The sequence below is a fragment of the Acomys minous genome (genome assembly GCF_964271855.1).
Source record: "Acomys minous genome assembly, chromosome: 2".
Taxonomy (NCBI): Eukaryota; Metazoa; Chordata; class Mammalia; order Rodentia; family Muridae; genus Acomys; species Acomys minous.
The window spans coordinates 131060427-131078108 of record NC_140484.1 but is presented as its reverse complement, the minus strand read 5'-3'; the positions used below and the strand labels follow the sequence as shown (position 1 = coordinate 131078108).

The window sequence follows — 17682 nt, the reverse complement described above, 5'->3', positions numbered from 1 at the left end:
CACCAGAAGCTGACTAGATGTGGCTATCACTTCTCACCATAAGCCAGATAAACCTCTCTTCTTTATTCAGTACATTACCTCTGGTATTTTGTAACAGTAACGTTGGGCAGAGACACCCTCATTATTGGCTTACCCCCTGTCTCCCCCTTTGCATTCTAGTTCCAAGAAGATTCTGGACAATGCGGCTGGAGAGAAGGCAACATGGTAAACAGTGGTTGAGTGAATGAATGGGTGGCCGGTGCTGTGCTGTATCTTACAGTGCTCAAGTGAATAACTCTTTTTAAAAAATATTTTATTTAATTTTAATTTTATGTGCATATGTTGGTGTAAGGGTGTCAGATCTTGGAGTTACAGACAGTTGTGAGCTACCATGTGGGTACAGGGAATTGAACCAGGGTCCTTTGGAAGAGCAGGCAGTGCTCTTAACCACTGAGCCATCTCTCCAGCCCAAGTGAGTAACTCTTATGATTGTTTTATGGATATGAGCCGAGGGTGAAAGAGCTCATCTAGGCCCAAAAGGCCTCCCATTTTCCTTGACCTTAGTCCTACTGAAGGAAACTGGAATAGAGTTAGGGTGTCTTTAAGAAAGAAGGGGACAAACTTCAAGATTTTTGCCATTGTGTTTAAGATCCTAAAAGCTGGAGACAGTCTTGAATTCAGCCTGTGTATTCTCTGTGTAAATTCCTGCAGTCGTTTAGCTTACATTCCACATCTCAGCCAAAAGAGAAAGAGAAAGGAAGAAAAACAGAAAGGCGTAGCTTGTGTTTTAAATGAGACTTAGCTTTGTGAGCGCCACATGGAAACTGCTATCCATGATGTCATGAGCCCTGGGCCCTCTGGGAAATATTACTGACACTTTGTGTAGAAGGCTGGGCCAGGGTCCACACATCTCCAGAGCTGTGTGCATGCAGCCGAAGGTAGCTCCATCAGCAAGCCTGGGCCCAGTCCCTTGGGCCAGGAAGGAGCCAGGTACAGGGCAGGCAATGTTCTACTACAAAATGCCAGAAGTAAGGTACTTAATAAAGAAAAGAGGGCATAGTGACACACCTTTAATCCCAGTGCTCGGGAGGCAGAGGCAGGTGGATCTCTGTGAGTTCCAGGCCAGCCTGGTCTACAAATCGAGTTCAGGACAGCCAAGGCTACACAGAGAAACCCTGTCTCAAACAAAACCCAAAACAAAAGAGGTTTATCTGGCTTATGCTCTTAAATGCCTGAGAAGTGATGAGGGCTTTGTTGCTTTATCTATGCGTGGTGAACAGATGGAAGAGGAAGTGGGCATGTGCGGGAAGAAGCATGTGAGAGAGGGAAAGAGGGTAAGGGGACTTACTTTATGACAACACACTCTGGGATAATAACCCACCCTGTCCTTGGACTGTAAGTCTTACATGAGAAGCTGATGCCGAGCACCTGGGACTGGCCAGGCGGAAACCACCTGATCAGGCCCAATCCTTTACTTTACAATTGGTGAAACAGACCCAGAGAGGGGCAGTCACTGGCCCAGGGTCACACAGCCAAGCCACAGAGTAGGCAGGGGCCATGGAGGCAGTTTCTGGATCACTGGCCAGGAGGATTTCCTACAACAGCTTGTGCTTAAACAGTTCCGTTTCAGGCTCTGCTGTTCTGAAAGACGCCAGACCTTTGCAGAATCTGGTCTAAGGCGGACTTCCAGGATCATCTGTCAAGGATTATTCCTCAAGGAACAGCTGTTGGCAAAAGCAGGTGAGATATTGATTATGGCTGGGAGCTGGGGGAGGGTGTTTTAGATCAGTGAAGGGGGGGGCAAGAAAGGATAGAGGGGTGTGTTTGTGTGTGTGTGTGTGTGTGTGTGTCTGTGCACGCGCATGCAAATTTCTCTGAAAACTAACCAAAGGTATGTTTTCATATTTTTATAGCTGTATTTTCTAGAGTCCTTTGGTTAGAGTTTCATATTTGAAAAGAGCTAGCTGTTTAATTGTGGCAGTCTGTTTAGAGTGGTCCTGTTTTGACTGGGCCTTTCTTAAATTATAGTCTTGGAAGCTCAGTGAATCAAAGGCTCCCAGCTCAGGGGCCAGGCTGCAGCCTGTGCTTGAGGGACACTTACCCAGCTAAAGACAGAAGGGGCAACTGAGGAGTGAGGCAGCCAGAGCAAAACCAAGGCTCAGGAGAGCCCACTTTGACCACGTACATGCCCTTAGTCCCAAAGGCCAGCTGTACTGTCTGGGAGATGTGTCCACCCCAGGGCCCAGAGCAGGCCTCCCTGAGGAGAGGTTGTACCACCAACGAGTGCCATGGGCTCACCAGAATACAGCTTCCCAGAGACTTGGGTCCCAAGAGGGAGCAGGAGGTTTCCCTGAGGTCAAGGTAATGTTAGGCTCAACCTGCCTAACCTGTAAGGTGTCTTGAGAAAGATCAGTGTCAGGGCTGCCAGCGCAGGCCACGCTCCAGCTTTGTCAGTCACCAGGAGCTGCCACATGGAGAAAGTTAATTGGTTTTAATGTGTGTACATCACCTAGAAACCAGCATGGCGTGGCTATAACAAAGTTCTGAGTGAGTGTTGGCTGACGTCTGTGGGACAGAAGGATAGGGTGATGAGTCCTGAGAAGCCACTGGGCTTCTGGACCATGTACCTCGCTAGAAATCCTGCTTCTGGACGGGTTGGCTTATACCTTCCCAATATAATCATTTGTGCCCCTTTCAGGCACTGAGAACCCTAAGTTGACCTATCGAGCCATGGGGTCAATTTCCTGCCTTCCCCCGCTGGCTCCCCTATGACAGGACTGAATGGAGTCACTGCTCCCCCCTCCCCCCCCTCACTTACCTCCTTTTGAATTACCTCTTGCTTACCTCCCAAGAGCACTAAGCTAGATCGCAGAGGCCCAACATTCTAGAATGTCAAGGCCTTCTGTGTGTACACCTTGCCTGCCCTCTTCCAGGGATGTACACACAGAGAGGCACTGAGGCCCAGAGAGAGAAAGCCAGCTCCTGCCCCAGGCTACATAGCTGGTGAGCCACACTGGGCTGGAGCTGGGCCAGGCCTGGGGCTCTCCTCCCAGAACTCCTCTGCTCTCCCCAGGTCCCCAGAGGCCACTCCGGAGATGCTGCCTCCCCCGCCACTCCACCTTCATGGCCACCCCTCACCTGGTCTTCGTTTGCATCCTTTGCAAGCTCATCTCGGGAGTAATGCTTGCCAAGCCAAGCGGGGTCAGCTCCCAGGGAACAGGCCCCTAATGAGCTTCAGTTGGTCTCGAAGCCTGAAGGCAAGCAGTCTTCAAACACAGCCCTGATTGCTGTGGAATCCCAGCCTGGCCTGGCCGGTGTGGTGTGGTAGCGCTGGTGCTCTCCAGCACAGGTAACTTAAGTTCCTGTTGGGACACAGCAGGAGCCTGTGTTTAACCTCCAAAACCTCCCCAGAGCCACTGTACCTAGGAGATGGGGAGAGGGCCAGGGCGACTGGAGCCCAGTGCACTTGCTTCATTTAAGCAACTTGGTTCTTACTTTGGACCTTTCTGGACCTAGTTGCCTTGCCCACTGCCTGCTTGCTCTGTGCACACTTTGGGGTGTGACAAATGTCACCATCCCCATCCATCCTCGCAGGAGCCCTGTGGATTTACAACTATTATTCTTCAGTCTAGAGAAGAAGGGCTGGAGGTTTGGAGGGGTCAAACCGGGCTTCTGGCTCTCTGTGAGAGCCCACTGTGGGTCCCGTGTAAAGTGAGGTGTTTTAAAAGCCCAGGATGGTGCTTTGAGCTTGGGGGGGGGGGAGGAGGGGTTGGTGGTGGGGGCGCTGTGAGGGGTGAGGCTGACATTCCCCAGGGTTCCAGACGCTGAAGCTGGGGTTGCCGCTGACTCATACCTCAGTCTTGACAAAGCAGTAGATCTCAGAGAACGAGGGTCATCGTCTCCCTCTCAGGTGAGGTAATGCCGCCTGCATTACCACAGTCTAAGTCATGCCCGGAACTTACTCTAGGGGCCAGACTCACTCACTGCTGGGGGGCTTCATTTCTATTAGCTTGGAAGAGCTTGACTCTAGCTGGAACCTGTCACTTTTTAGCTGTGCAAACCTGCCTGGGTTCCTCTGCCTCTGTGTGATACATTACATTACATTACATTACATTACATTACATACAAGTTCATTTGTGAAGTTCACTGAGTTGATATTTGTGTAGGGCTAAAAGGATGCCTGGCCCAGCCGCACACCTAGCCCATGTGCTGTTAGCTTCACCTTGTGGAAACTGAGGCAGCACAATCCAAGATTCTCAGCTTCAGTGTCTAGCTGGATCCCCGGCTCCAATCTAGGTTGGGACCTGGGGAAATGCAATCGCAGCATATTTCTGGGCAGTGCTGGTGTCTGAGGACCTGCTCAGGGGAGCTGGCTGCAGCCAGCAGAGGGACAATTGGGTGTGTGAGTAGGTGAGTGTGAGATTGCAGTGCATACAAAGGGTCACTTTCCCTCTGTGTCATGTGTTTCTTCTTCTTCTTCTTCTTCTTCTTCTTCTTCTTCTTCTTCTTCTTCTTCTCCCATAAAACAGGGGCTACTAGTAATCCTTACTCCAGGGCCCTGTTTGGAAGACTCAGGGACTTGTACATAGGTACCTGCAATGACATACTATGCCACTCAATGACGGAAAAAAAAAAAGCTGCAGGCAGGGGTAGAAGGTGCTGGGTTGTGATAACTTCTACCATCACTAAATACAGTCAGCACCCAGGGCTATGTCCCTGAACCCGAGCTGGGATGGTCACTGCCACACTGTCCCCCCACTCCCTGTGGCAAGAGGGCAGGATGCTTACTCCAGCCACAGGCTGCATAAAGGGCCCTGTGTCCTGGGCACTCACCTCCCACCGTGTGTCCAGTGGTTTTCTATTTCAGTTGCTGTAAAAATATCACCTTTGATCTCAGCTTGTGGCTCTTTAAAAAAAAAAAAAAAAAAAGGAAGAAGAAACCAATGGGTTGAGTTTCCCTTCTCCCCTGTCCCCCACCCTGCCTCTCAGCACACTGCTCCATACACTCTCCATCAATTCTCTCCCCAGGATTTTATTTTATTTTATTTTATTTTAGCCAAAGCCTCAACCCCTTAGGAATCTGCTAGCCCTACCTCCAAATCCGTCTCCCCCGCATGCCGTGATGGGGTTGGGTACTGAAGGAACAGTATTATGAGGGGCCTGTGGGGGAAGCTCTGCTCTCCCTTGCTCCCCCTCTCTCTGCCCCCTCACTTCTGCTCCTGGGCCAAGAATCTCCATGATCCCCCCGTGATCCCCACTTGATCTGGTTCATGCACTTCTCCAGCCGGAGTCAAGCGCATGGTATCTATCACAGAGCTACGTCTGTGCAGTCTGGAGGCCTCCCCAGAGTAGAGCAGGAAGGCTTGAGGGGCCTAAATGTTTACATCACTCAGAGAGCCCATATTTGCCAGGAGGGCTGTCCTTTGGGCAAGTGGTCCCCCCACTCTACTTTTACCCCCCCCCCCAAACACACATCCTCTCTTCTCTCCATGCATCAGGGAGACTTTCAGAAGCCACTCAGCTCTGCTACCCTTGTCCTGGCTCCTGAACTGGCCATTTAAGACATCCCAGAGCCTGTTTCTCCATGCAGATACCCTGTGAGCCAAAGGCAGTTCTGGGTGAAAAGCCACCTTCCCACCTCCTGGCTGCTCCTGTCATGACACCCTTCTGCCCAGTGAGGTCATCTCGAAGGGTCTCAGTCCTGCCAGAGAGGCCAGAACATCACCCCACCTTCCTGAAAAATCTCTTGGCTGACGGGCATTTTGTGCCAATGGGAGAGACAGCAAACAAGCCTTGAACGCCTGCCTCACCCCGGCTCTGAGCTATTGTGATGTATTCTTTTGGCTCCAGCTTTTAGAGAAGGGCAGAAATAAACCGTCATCCAGCAAACACCTTCCAGGTCATCCACATCGGCTCTGTGCAGACACGGGACCATTTCCTTAGGGAGAACCCCCCCACACCCCCACACCCCACCTCAGGTGGAGACACAGACAACAAGGAGACAATTCAGGAAGGCTGGGGGCACCTGGAGGACAGAGAGCACAAACGGCAAGACCGGGAATTTTGAGAAAGCTCTGGTATCCTGGAGGACAGGGCCAGGTCTAAAGCTTTGGCCTAAGTGTTCAAGGTAGGAACATGAATGCCTGTTGAACAGTGGGGGGGCTGGGGGTTATGGAAGTCAAGTCTCAAGTAGCCAGCTGTGATGGATGGGGGGGGGGGAGGGCAGAGGGAGTCCCTGCAGGGAGCCAGTGGGGTACATGGACTGTCCCTAAGGAAGGCCTGTCTGGCCACAGGAGGTCCTAAGCAGAGGATGAAAGGTTCTGGGTGTGTGTCCAGGCCACAGCCTCTTTGAGCAGGAACCACAGCTCACCAGAGCCCTGACTGAACCCTCTCACTGAACAGCCCACGACCCTGGGCAAGGGAGCAGCCACAGCCAGAGTGGCTACCACTGGACATGGGGTTTGGGATGTAGGCCTGACTCATCGATGTCCACCACCCTCAGGGGCCCAGCCCAGGGCTGGACCAAGCAGGCGCCAGTGACAACACACTGTGAACTAAAAGATGCTTTTACAAATGCTTCCAGGCGACTTGAGGTATTTCTTTCTGTCTTACATCCTTAAACCCGAGGAAGTGGGAGGCTGTAGACAGTCTCCAAAGACACCCCCACACATCTGTATGGAGTTTGGGAGTCACTGAGGAAAAAAAAAATCTTCTACCCCCCCTCCCCGCCGCAGCCAAGTTTTGCTGTCTCAGTTTCCCCTTCTCAACATCAGGATGTGCACGCACACACAGTAACTGATACTGACTGGAGTAGCCTGTTCCTCTGCTGGCCTTGCGGAGAGACGCAGCTCTGGTCACCCCTCACTTCACTCGGGCAATCCCCACACCGGCTGCACTTCCCGGGCCCTTGGGGAGTCGCCCAAATGGAAAGGCTCATCGACGCTTTTCTCCGTGAGTCTGGACCAAACTGCCTTCAGATGCCCCTGGAGTCTGCACATCTGGCCTGGTTCAGACCGGGGTCCAGCGACGCCAGTCCAGTCTTTCTTCCCACCGTTGATGTCCAGGAGCCAGGCTGCTCAATACTTAAAGCAACCATGGTACCAGGGACGTGGAGCCCGGCTCAAGGAAGGGCAAGGCAGAACAGGGCAGGACTGGGACGGACAGGACAGAGCAGGGCAGGGCAAGGCAGGATGGGACAGGACAAGACATCGAGGGACAGGGAAGAGTAGGAAAGGACGGAGCCAGACTTGGGCGGACAGGGCTAGGCATGACAAGGCGTAGGAAGGGCGCAGCGGGGCGGGACAGGAACCAGACTGGGTGGGGAGAGGCAGCATAGGACCATACCGGGCAGGACCCGGCAGAACCAGGCAGGACCGGGCAAGACCCGGCAGAAATGGGCAAGAACGAACAGGAACGGAGTGGAAGGGGCGAGGCGTAAGTGGACGCAGCAGAGCAGAAAAGGAATCGAGAAAGGTGAGGTTAGGCAGGGCGTGAGGGGATTGAGGGAGGATAGGGCGGGGCGCAAAGAAACCTGGTATCGCAGCCTTCGCACCCGCAGACTGTCTTGTCTCCCTAAAATGCGGTGCAGCCGCCGCCCTGTCCCAGCCAAAAGACGCTGAGCTCACAGCGATCGAGTGCGCCCTGGTTTTCAATACTGGTCTTCGATAGCCAGATTGAACTGGTTCACATGGGCTGAAAATGGAAGCAAGCACACACAGGACGTGGATTACAGGTTTAGGCGACCCCTTGTGCTGACTCTGTCTATGTCACTTAGGAAGTGAAACGAGCTCTTACATCAGCCGTGGCTCGTTGGTCTAGGGGTATGATTCTCGCTTAGGGTGCGAGAGGTCCCGGGTTCAAATCCCGGACGAGCCCTACTTTTAAGGAATTTATCCAGTGTAACTTTTCATTTTAGACTGAGACTAGAATTTCAGACCTCTATGACATTTTATCTGGTACTGAGATGTAAACAAACTACGAATGGAAGCAGAAAAACGTTTAAAAAAGAGGGGCTCGTCCGGGATTTGAACCCGGGACCTCTCGGACCCAAACCGAGAATCATACCCCTAGACCAACGAGCCAGCTACTAAAAACGCTGTCCCAGCTCTTACTAGAGGGAGTTACGCATTTGAGCATGCGCGCACGCCTGCGCAGATTGGCAGGCAGAGAACCCGGTGAGGAAGTCAGTGCGTCCCCCTGGCGTATTTGAGTCCACGGGTGTCCGCAAGTTTGCCCTGACAAACTGCGCCCTGCTCGTCCCAGAAGAGCGCCTTCCGCTCCGCCTCGTGAAGCTCTCCCCTAGCGGCAGATCCTTCCTTACCGGGCGCTCCCTGCCCGGGCTCCGCCCCCTGGCCATGCGTAGTGAGAACGTTCACCCTTGCAGCTCCATCTAGTGCAGTGCATCTGGGCCGGGGTGAGGGCGACCCGAAACACAGAGAGAGCTCTGGGAGGGCGGCCTCAGCCCTGCAGCCTAGAGGATGGGCAGTAGAGAGCTGGTGGCCGCGCGGCCAAACGCGGGACCACAGACCCGCTCCCCTTCTTGTTCATTACTTTAGGCTTAAAGTCTCCCCCAGACTCGCTTTCGTCCAGGCCCACCCACCTTCCCTGTTCTCTTTACACAGCTCCAGTCTCCGGAGTGGAAGTTCTTTGTGGGTAATCGCCAAACAGAAGTCCCCTCTGTTCTCAGAACAGAACAGAACGGAACAGAACTCACAGCGAGCTGGGTTCTATTCTCTCAGCCTCTTCAGGTTAAAAAGAAATAATAGCCACCCCCACCCCCCATTTTACTGGTAAGTAAAGGAACCAGAGAGGTTTGGTGACTTACTCAAGGTCGAACAGCTGCAAGCGGCAAAGCTGGGCTTGAAACTGGGGTGTCACTCATCTGTCACTGCTTGCCTTGTTTCCCCCACAGCTGCGTTTCCATGCAAACAGTCACATCATGCTAGTGCTCACATACGTTCTCCAGGAAATAGCTGAAGTTGTGTGGGAACAGTGTGCAAATCAGAGAGAGAGAGCAGCTCTCCACATCGATTTGTCACTGAGTCACTCCCCCACTCCCCAATAAACTCCTGGCTCTGTGGCGAGGTGCTGCCTCTGAAAATGACATTACTCTGCCCGTCCCAGCAAGGCCTCCGTTTTATGCACATTCTTGACTGAACACTTGAGAAGGGATGGCAGAGTGGGCCAGAGCTTTGTGGGTTTTGAAGCACTTTTAAGTTGCACGTGAGGAGAAAGCGAAGGTAACAATATGGTAAGGTACTAAGAGCCTTACCATGCAGCAGGCTCCGTCTGAGGCATTTTGCAGACTTTTTTTTTTTTTTCTTTAATTACACGGGAAGTGGCGGGGGTGGTAGTGGTCAGGGGACAGCTTTCAGTAGTGGGTTCTCTCCCTCTGTCTTGTGTGTCCTGGAAATTGAACTCAGGACACGGGAATGTCCCTTGACCTGCTGAGCCATCTCACTGAGTTCTCTTCACAGCCACACCCCTCACAGATACAGCGGCTTGAGTGGAGTGACACCCTGCTCCAAGGACACACATCAGCCATCCTTGGGACCGTTTTCTCAGCCAACTCCAGGCTTGGGGCTGAAGAGTCAGGGTGAGGGGCCCCCAGTCTCTACCCTCTGGAACAGTCCTAGCACCAGTACCTACACCTGGAGCTCATTTTATCTCACACTACCCTCCTTCCTTGGGGTTCACAAGCCACCCATGCTGTTCACCCTCAGAGTCTCTACACCTCCACCCAGCATGCTTTTCTCTCTCAGTTCCAATTATTAAGGAATTCTGGGAGTGCTGCCTCCTGCAGGAAGTCTCCCTTGTCTGCTTGCCCCAAGCCCTGGCCCTCTGGCCTCTTATGTGCTGGTCTCCAATAACCATAAGGGACCCAGACAGGAGGCACACTTCACACAGCCCGGGGTCCCTCCCTCAAGGCAGACTGTAGCCAATTCCTCTCTTTGTCTTCTCTGCCAAGCTAAGTGGTACGAAAAGCTTTGGGGGAAATGAGAAAAAGCTGAATTTGTGCCCAGCTCTGTCCCTGGGTGACTGGGTAATTCGCTGCTCCTGCCTGAATCTTGTTCCCGGCCTCCATGCCTGGGCCTGTGGGCAGTAGACGTGACACCTTAGCGGTGGTGTCAGCAAGTCCCTTCAGATCCTCTCTGTGCCCTAGTTTCCATGCCCGCCTCTCTCCCTCTCACCCCACCCCCACAGACTTTTCTTTTCCTGAATAACATGATGGGCCTGGGGTTCTTCTTGGCCCTGCCTCACTTCTAGAGTCACTTGGCTCCACGCAGGAAAGCCAGGTATGTGGAGGGACCCTGTCTACTCTGACAGAGGCCTTGGCAGGCCCACGCTGGGACCTGGGAGTCAGGGCTCTAGACTCCCCGGAGCCAGGAAGGGAGCGGCTGGGGCTGGGTTCAGCCTGGAGCCCCAACAGAGGTCCAAGCTGTTGTCCCACCAATCCATGCAAGAGTGGGAACGATAGGTATCCCTGAAAACAAGGCAGGCCAGATTAAAGGGTCTTAGGGATAGCTCCCCTCCCCCACCCCACCCCCCTCCCACTCCAAGGGGCTGTGGGCAAGCCCTGCTATTCTTCCTAAGGCTGCTGGGCCACCTTTTCTCTGTAGGCTCCTTGCCACTGGGAGGTGAGGATGAGCGCTCATACCCTGACGTTGCCCAGCTCAGGCCACACCCACCTCTCACTGGACCCCTGACTTGCCAAGATGCTTTGGGTCAGCGTGGCTAAGGAAGACATGAGTGTAGCCTGACTTGAGGTGGCCAGAGTAGGGAGCAAACTGGGTCACACCATCAAGAAAGAAGCTGTTCCACCCACCAGCCCCAGAACTATACTCAGGACCTACCTAGCACCCAGGGTTTGAGGGGGTTGTGTCCTCTCTATACTAGCCACACCCCCCAATGGGTGAGCCCCATTCTTCTGGCTGGGATACTGGCAGGGCAGGGGTTTGGTTGGGCTAGGAAGTGGACAAGGTACAGCCAGCTTTAGTAGGCGTCTCTTAGCATGTGGCGAGTGCAGGGGTGGGGGCGGGGGAGACCTGTAGTCATGGGATGTCCGCCATCAGGGCAGCCAAGCTAGTGGGGAAGACAGAGCTACTGTCACACAGGGTGTTCAAGGCTCTGCTGAAGTGTGGGACAAAGCACAGTGGGGCCGGGGGCGGGGAGCAGGGGAGGGGAGGGGGTGTTGACGTGGACTGACGCTAAGTCCTAAAGAAGTGCCAGGAGCCATGTGCGCTCTTGGAGCACAGATTCTAAGCAAAGGAAAATGATACTTTGCCTTGCTTTGCCATGTCCTAGCCTCACTCTTAGATGTGGCTGAACTTCCTCCATCCTCTGCCTCCCCCCTCCTTCCTCCAGCTTTATCTCTTCCAGTTTCTCCTTGAGTCCTCTGAAGCCCACAGGAGCCCCACAGGCTGTTCTACTCCACAGTTCATGTCTCCCCGTAGCCTTCAGGTTAAACCCAGACTTCCACGAGAGAGGAGCCTGTGTGATCTGTGATCCCTTCAGCTTCCAAGAGCCGAGGAAAGGTGAGGCCAAGGCTGTGGGGGCCTAGCTGCCTCTTCCGGATGCGGCAGGGCAGGCGGAACTTCCCGAGATAAAGGTAGCCAACAATGGAACTGTGTGGCTCAGCCTGTCTCCGGGCCAGAGGAAATGGGCAGCCTTCGCACCAGTGATCCGCTGCATCCTCGGACATCCGCTAGTATGGTGGGCCCAGAAGGGGGGAGAGGTTCCCACCAAGTGGCTGGGCTTGTTACCCCTGGCTTCCTCCTTCCAGAACCCAAGGGGCTTAGGGGAAGGGACTTGGAAGGGCACAAACAGAGTGTTGGAGACAGGCCTTTGCCAGGACCTGGGACACACACTGTACCCTACTGTGAGGGTTCCATTGGTGGGATTCAGGCCTCAGGCATGGCTGCTGGGGAGACATCTAGGTGTCATGGGCTGCTCACCTAGTGGGCAAGAACAGAACACCCAAGAGGGTTTGAACCCCATGCGTAGCCTATCAAGACAAGGCTATGGCAGAGACAGGAAGCTATGAAATGCCTTGAGTTCCACCTTAGTTTCACTTGGGTGTGTGGATCTGGCAGGTGCCTTCCTGCCTTGAGGCCTGGTCTTCCTGTTGGTAAAACAGAGGCCCGCAAGCCAGTCAGCCAGTGGAATGCGCACAGGTTGTGGGTGCTGTTGGGCTGGGGGACACACTATAGTATGTGCAGGGGTGGACAGCAGTCTCTGCCCTGTTGCTTCCCAGCTTGTCCCAGCTCTTGGATGGCATTCTGTATCTGGCCTCAGTGGGAGAGGCTGGTATTCCCAATGCAGGTGACATTCTAAACAAAGAGCAAAACCAATGGAAACCCTTAGGTAACCCTAGAAGGCCAGCCTCTTGCCTGTTCAGAGTAGGAGACTGAAGAAGCCAAGGCTGAGAGCCTGTGTGTGGCAGAGGAAAGGCCGGGACTGAAAGGTGTGCCCCATCCTCTGAGGGATGCAGGATGAGGTGGCACATCCCATAAAGGCCAAGGAAGACTTGAGTGTGAGTCTGAGTGTCCCAGGTTCCCAGCCACACCCACCAGCCAAGCTGCACCGGTAGAGCACCAGAGAGCTGGCCTGGCTGCAGGGGCTACTGGGAGGAGGAGATGCAAGAACAGCTTTGGGTGATGTGAGCAGGGATGCTAAGCCGTTCCGGACAGAAGAAGCAACTGATGACCCAAGAGTATGGAGGGATGCACAAGAGGAGGGTTGCAGGTCAGGCACCAGGGCTCCAGAGGGAGAGAGAGAGAGAGAGAGAGAGAGAGAGAGAGAGAGAGAGAGAGAGAGAGAGAGAGAGGAGAGCTGGCCCTAAGACCCAGACAGGAAGGCAGCTGGGTCAGCTGCTACGATGCTCTCTAAATATGCAACCCTAACTGTCAAAATTCTCAAAGATAAAAATGCCAAATTATAAAATTGTGAGAGGTCAAATCTCCAAGATACAGTTTTGGGTTGCAGGGAGGGGAGGGGAGCCTTACAGGGTTTCTACATTTGGGGCACTGGAGAAGGGGGTTGTGTCTTTTGGATCTGAGTATAAGTAGAGGAGGCAGCATACACAGTCGGGAGAAGAAGCCATTTGGATTTGTCTCCTGGGGAAAAGGAGGTCAGCCAAAAGGGCCTGGGACTTGGGTAGGTGGGGAGGGACAGAAGGAGAGGGAGGAGCCACTGGACCAGGGGTGCTCAGCAGGAAGTCCCCCTGGGACAGATATGGGAAGAGCTGAAGGGCAATAGGAACGGATGCAGGCTAGTTTCAGGATCCTGTTCGATGATGGTGATGATGGTGATGATGAATGAAGGCCTGAGAGCGCTGCAGGGAAGGATCAGGGTCTCTGAGTAGCTCTGGAGTGTTAATCATCCTGGTGCTTTAATGGAGGAGGCAGGAATCAGTCAAGAGCCAGACTAGGGTCTCAGCCCTTGGCCATCACCTCTGCTCCTTTATGCTGCTTCTGACAGATACTCCTAGAGACCTTCCCAAGCAGCAAGCCAGTACCGACCTACAGGTATTCACTTGTGGAGGCCACAGAGCAACCCCAGTGACATGCATAAACATCCCTAATAGTCAAGGTCACTGCATCACTTCTCTGCTGCTGGGTTAAAACACTGATCATAACAACTCATAGAAGGGTTTGTTTTGGCAGATGGTTCCAGAGGAGGGATAAAAGACCATCACCATCATCGCAGGGAAGCATGGCAGCAGGCAGGCATGGCAGCCGAAGCTGGAAGCTGAAAGCTGGGGGGCTCACATCTCAGTCACCAACAGGAAGCCAGAGAGAGTGAACTTGAAATGACAAGAGTCCTTAAATGCTCAACACCTGCTCCAAGTGATGCACTTCTTCCAACAAGGCTACACCTACGCCTCCCAGTGTCAATAACTGGGGACCAAGTAGTCAAATGCCAGACTCCACAGGGAACATATTCACTCAAACCACGTCACACCCAGAGATGGCAGGATACTACACCAGGCACAGAGAGGGAGCTTGTGGCAGGGATAGGGTATACGGGCACCCCGCCTCCGACTGAGAGGCTAGCCCCCTGCCCCCCCACTACTCCATCTAATCAATCCAATTTCCCATCTCAGGGGCTTGATCATTCAAGGTGATGAGATCACTGAAACCATACAGGATATATATTTCAAATTGTCTGTAATAATCAATTTCTGTATTTTTACTTTCTTATGTGCATCTGTTGGGCTTGTGGCGGTTGGAAAACGGCCTCTGGGAGGCCATTCCCCCCCACCCTCCTCCTGCCATGCGAGTTTCTCATGGTCTTGAGGCTTGTCAACAAGTACCTTTATCTGATGAGTTATTTCCCTGCCCCCTACCCCCACTCTCAAGACAGGGTCTCACACTACAGCCCACGCTGGAACTCATGAGGGACTTTCCAGGCTGGTGGCATGGAGGGTCTCCCTCCAGCCATCTCTCCCAGTCCCAAGCCCCTCTCCAAAGTCATTCTCCCTCAGGCTCCACTCAGTCTGTCACAAGGTATTCATGGGGTGCCCCAAGGGTAAAGCCCGCCAAGACTGCTTCCACCTGTGACAAAGCTTAATCTTTCCCACAGTTAACCCTCTGGCCCTCCACAGAGGTGCCCAGTCTGGTTTTAGTCCCTGGGAATGAGGTGCGCTCCTGTTTTTGCCCTGTGAAGTTCCAGGTCCTTGGTTTAGTCTGCTAGCACCTGCTAACTCAGTCCCTCGTGACGACCCACAAAGCTCAAAGCCCACGGACACTCAGCTCTAGCCAGGACACATGGTTACCTGTGGTTGCTATGGCGACTGCGATAAGAGGTAAGTTCTGATGCTGGAGTGGAACACTTAGGTTGGGACAGGCCAATGAGTGACAGATGGCAAAGCTCCTGGGCCCTTGGGATCATGTCATCCAAACTGTCTTGTCAGAGCTACAGACTGAGGCTATGGGGGGTGGGGTGGGCACGGACTGCCAAGGGCAGCACAAGACAGGGGTGATCAAAGCACACAGTAGTGTCACATACGGGGTTCCACAGTCCTCAGGACTTGCCTATCCCCACTGCCTCATTGAATCTTCACAGTGGCTGTCCGAAGTGGCCCTGATTTCCCTAAGGACAAGTGGGACCTCTGAGGGATTGAGTGGAAGGGCACAGCGGAAGCAGGGCTGCCCGAACCTGGAGTCTTAGACTACATCTCAGTCGGTCCATTGTTGTGAAGGGACACTGGAAAGCCAGCACTCTTCAATTTCACCTCAGGCATTTTTTTTTTTTTTTTTTTTTTAGGACAAGGGCAAAACCCAGCCCCATTCTTTGCCAGAAAATGACAAGAATGGTCCCTAGGCCACTCGCCAATATTATTCCCCTCTGAGACCTCTTGAGCTGGGAGCCTTCCACGGTCCCAGCTACTGCTCCAGTACCATGTCCGCCTGCGCCATGTCCGCCTGGGCAATGTCTGCCTGCATGCTACTGTGCTCCCCACCATGACGACAATGGACTAGCCTCTGAAACTGTAAGCCAGCCCCTAATTAAATGCTTTTCTTTATAAGATTTGCCCTGGTCATGGTGTCTCTGCACAGCAATAGGACAGTGACTGAGACAGGCTATTATTGCACAATATCGTAAGCGCAGTTCTTTGTGTGGCATTCTGCACTTAAGATGGGGGCTCAGTGAATAGAGGCATTTGTCACCAAGCTTGACAACCTGAGTTCCAACCCTGGAACCCATGTGGTAGAAGGGAGAACACCCCCCCCACACACACACACACATACACACACACACAGGGCTAACTCTACAACATGGTTAAAAATAGAATGATAAAATCTTTCATTCTATATCATTTACATGTACTAATAAATAAATGTAACACATGATTAAAATGCTGAGTTTTATGTGGTAGATAATTTACCACAATAAAAGAAAAACCAATAAAAACACAATATGCCAAGAGCTACTGGCTCTGACTCTAAATGGGAAAATGGCACAGAATGCAAATTACCTCTTTTTAAAAAGCTGGTTTTAGAACTGTCTTGACTTCCTGACCTGGGCTCTGTAGACTCTCCTCTCAAGCGTTAATAGGACAGTAGGGGGGTCAGACATGCCCCACACGATGGAGAAAGCAGGGGCTGCAGGCGTCCAGGGAAAGGGAGCCTTAGCCCGGGGGGCTGCCACGGGCCAGACTCACTTTGTACTCCCGAATGGAGAGCCCACTGCTGCCAACACTGGGGCTCACTGCCAGCCCCGCGGCAGAGGTAACATTGTCTGGGTTTTGAAGGATAAATAGGAGCTACAGCCTGGAGACACTTTAAGGGAAGAGTCCAGCTAGAGGAAATGGTGCGTGCAGAAGTCTAGAGGTGTGAGCTGGGGGCTGAGGGTGCGCCACCGAGCCCTGTGCCAGTCTTGAGAATAAAAGTCAACATCTACCCAGAGGCCAAAACCAACACACGCTGCGGCATCCTCCCTGTCACCTTCCCCCCGCTGACCCTGGAGTCTTCTCAGCCTGTCAGTCAACAGCCTGGATTTACTGGGTGAGCAAAAGTAAGTTCTGAACTAGCAGCGCCGACCGCTCCTTCACACATACCAAGGAAAGAGGCGAGCCTCGCCGGCAGAAGAAGGCAGCCAGGTTTTTACCTCAGAGATGCTGGAACTGGCTCAGCAGGGAGACCAGAGACATGTGGCTCTATGGGCACGGGGTGGAGCCCGGCTGTGCGTGCATGGGTGCGTGTGCGCATGCGTGCGTGATTGTGTGTGTGTGTGTGTGTGTGTGTGTGTGTGTGTGTATGACACACGTACACAGCCCTCGGTATCCTCAGTTGTGGTATGTTCTATGCTTCCTTACGTATTTAGATCATTAAGAAGCTGGGGGTGTGGCTCACAGGGAGGGTGCTTTTCTGGCATGGTTGAAGGCCTGGGTTTGATCCCCAGCCAAGACCACGTAAACTAAATGTGGTGGCATTGGCCTGTCATCGCAGCCCTTGAGAGGCAGAGGCAGGACAATCAAAAGTTCAAGGTCATCATTGGCTACTTGGAGAGTTTGAGGCCAATCCAGGATATGAAGAGTCTATGTTAAAAAAAAAAAAAAAAAAAAAAAAAAACACTAGATGGGTGCGGTGGTACACACATTTAATCCCAGCCTCCAGGAGGCAGAGGCAGGCAGATCTCTTGAGTTTAAGGACAGCCTGGTCTACAGAGTGAGTTCCAGGACAGTCAGGACTACATAGTGTGAGACCTTATGTCTAAAAACCCAAAACGAAAATGCTGGGGGGTTGGGGGGAGGGGAAATCCCAGCATGGTGGTACAGGCTTATTTATCATAGCAGCAGCGCTTAAGAAGTGGGTGAGAGGCGAAGGGCATGCGTTTGAGGCCAGCCTGGGTGATACAGTGACACCTGCCTCCTACCTAACCAGAGGATGAATGAATGAATGAATGTGAATAGATAAAAGAAAAGAAAGTTGAATCGAAGGGAAACTTCTGAACTTGAAAGTATATCTAAAGTGAAACTTTTACTAATAAGCTGCGCCAGGCGCAGTAGCACGTGTGTGTGATCCCAGCAGTTGGGAGTAGAGGCAGCACTGGGAGCTGAAGGCCAGCAAGGCGGAGACGGAGATGAGGAGACCTTCCTTTCAGGGCTGAGGCAGGTGCTCTAGAACCAGACCGTGGTGAGCAGCATTACCCATGTCACTCATGCTCAACTTTGTGTATTTCAACACAAGTTTTAAATGA

General features: G+C 52.9%; 2 long non-coding RNA genes across 7 annotated transcripts; one reads left to right on the top strand and one right to left on the bottom strand.

The window, feature by feature from the left end:
• Positions 1 to 214: 214 nt before the first annotated feature.
• LOC311580494 lies at positions 215 to 6827 on the bottom strand. 6 transcript variants are annotated; one of them, XR_014773476.1, is made up of 5 exons: positions 6786 to 6827; positions 4813 to 4885; positions 3118 to 4572; positions 2367 to 2443; positions 215 to 1703 (listed from the first exon to the last, which is right to left on the bottom strand). It is a non-coding gene; the product is annotated as an uncharacterized lncRNA (long non-coding RNA). The 6 variants fall into 6 exon arrangements; XR_014773477.1 differs by having other exon boundaries at positions 2367 to 3341; positions 3475 to 4572; XR_014773478.1 differs by having other exon boundaries at positions 2367 to 3341; positions 3833 to 4572.
• On the top strand, positions 6821 to 15349 carry LOC311580491. Its single transcript, XR_014773473.1, has 6 exons — positions 6821 to 7452; positions 8601 to 8726; positions 9456 to 9574; positions 10183 to 10274; positions 11344 to 11513; positions 13644 to 15349. It is a non-coding gene; the product is annotated as an uncharacterized lncRNA (long non-coding RNA).
• Positions 15350 to 17682: the final 2333 nt, after the last annotated feature.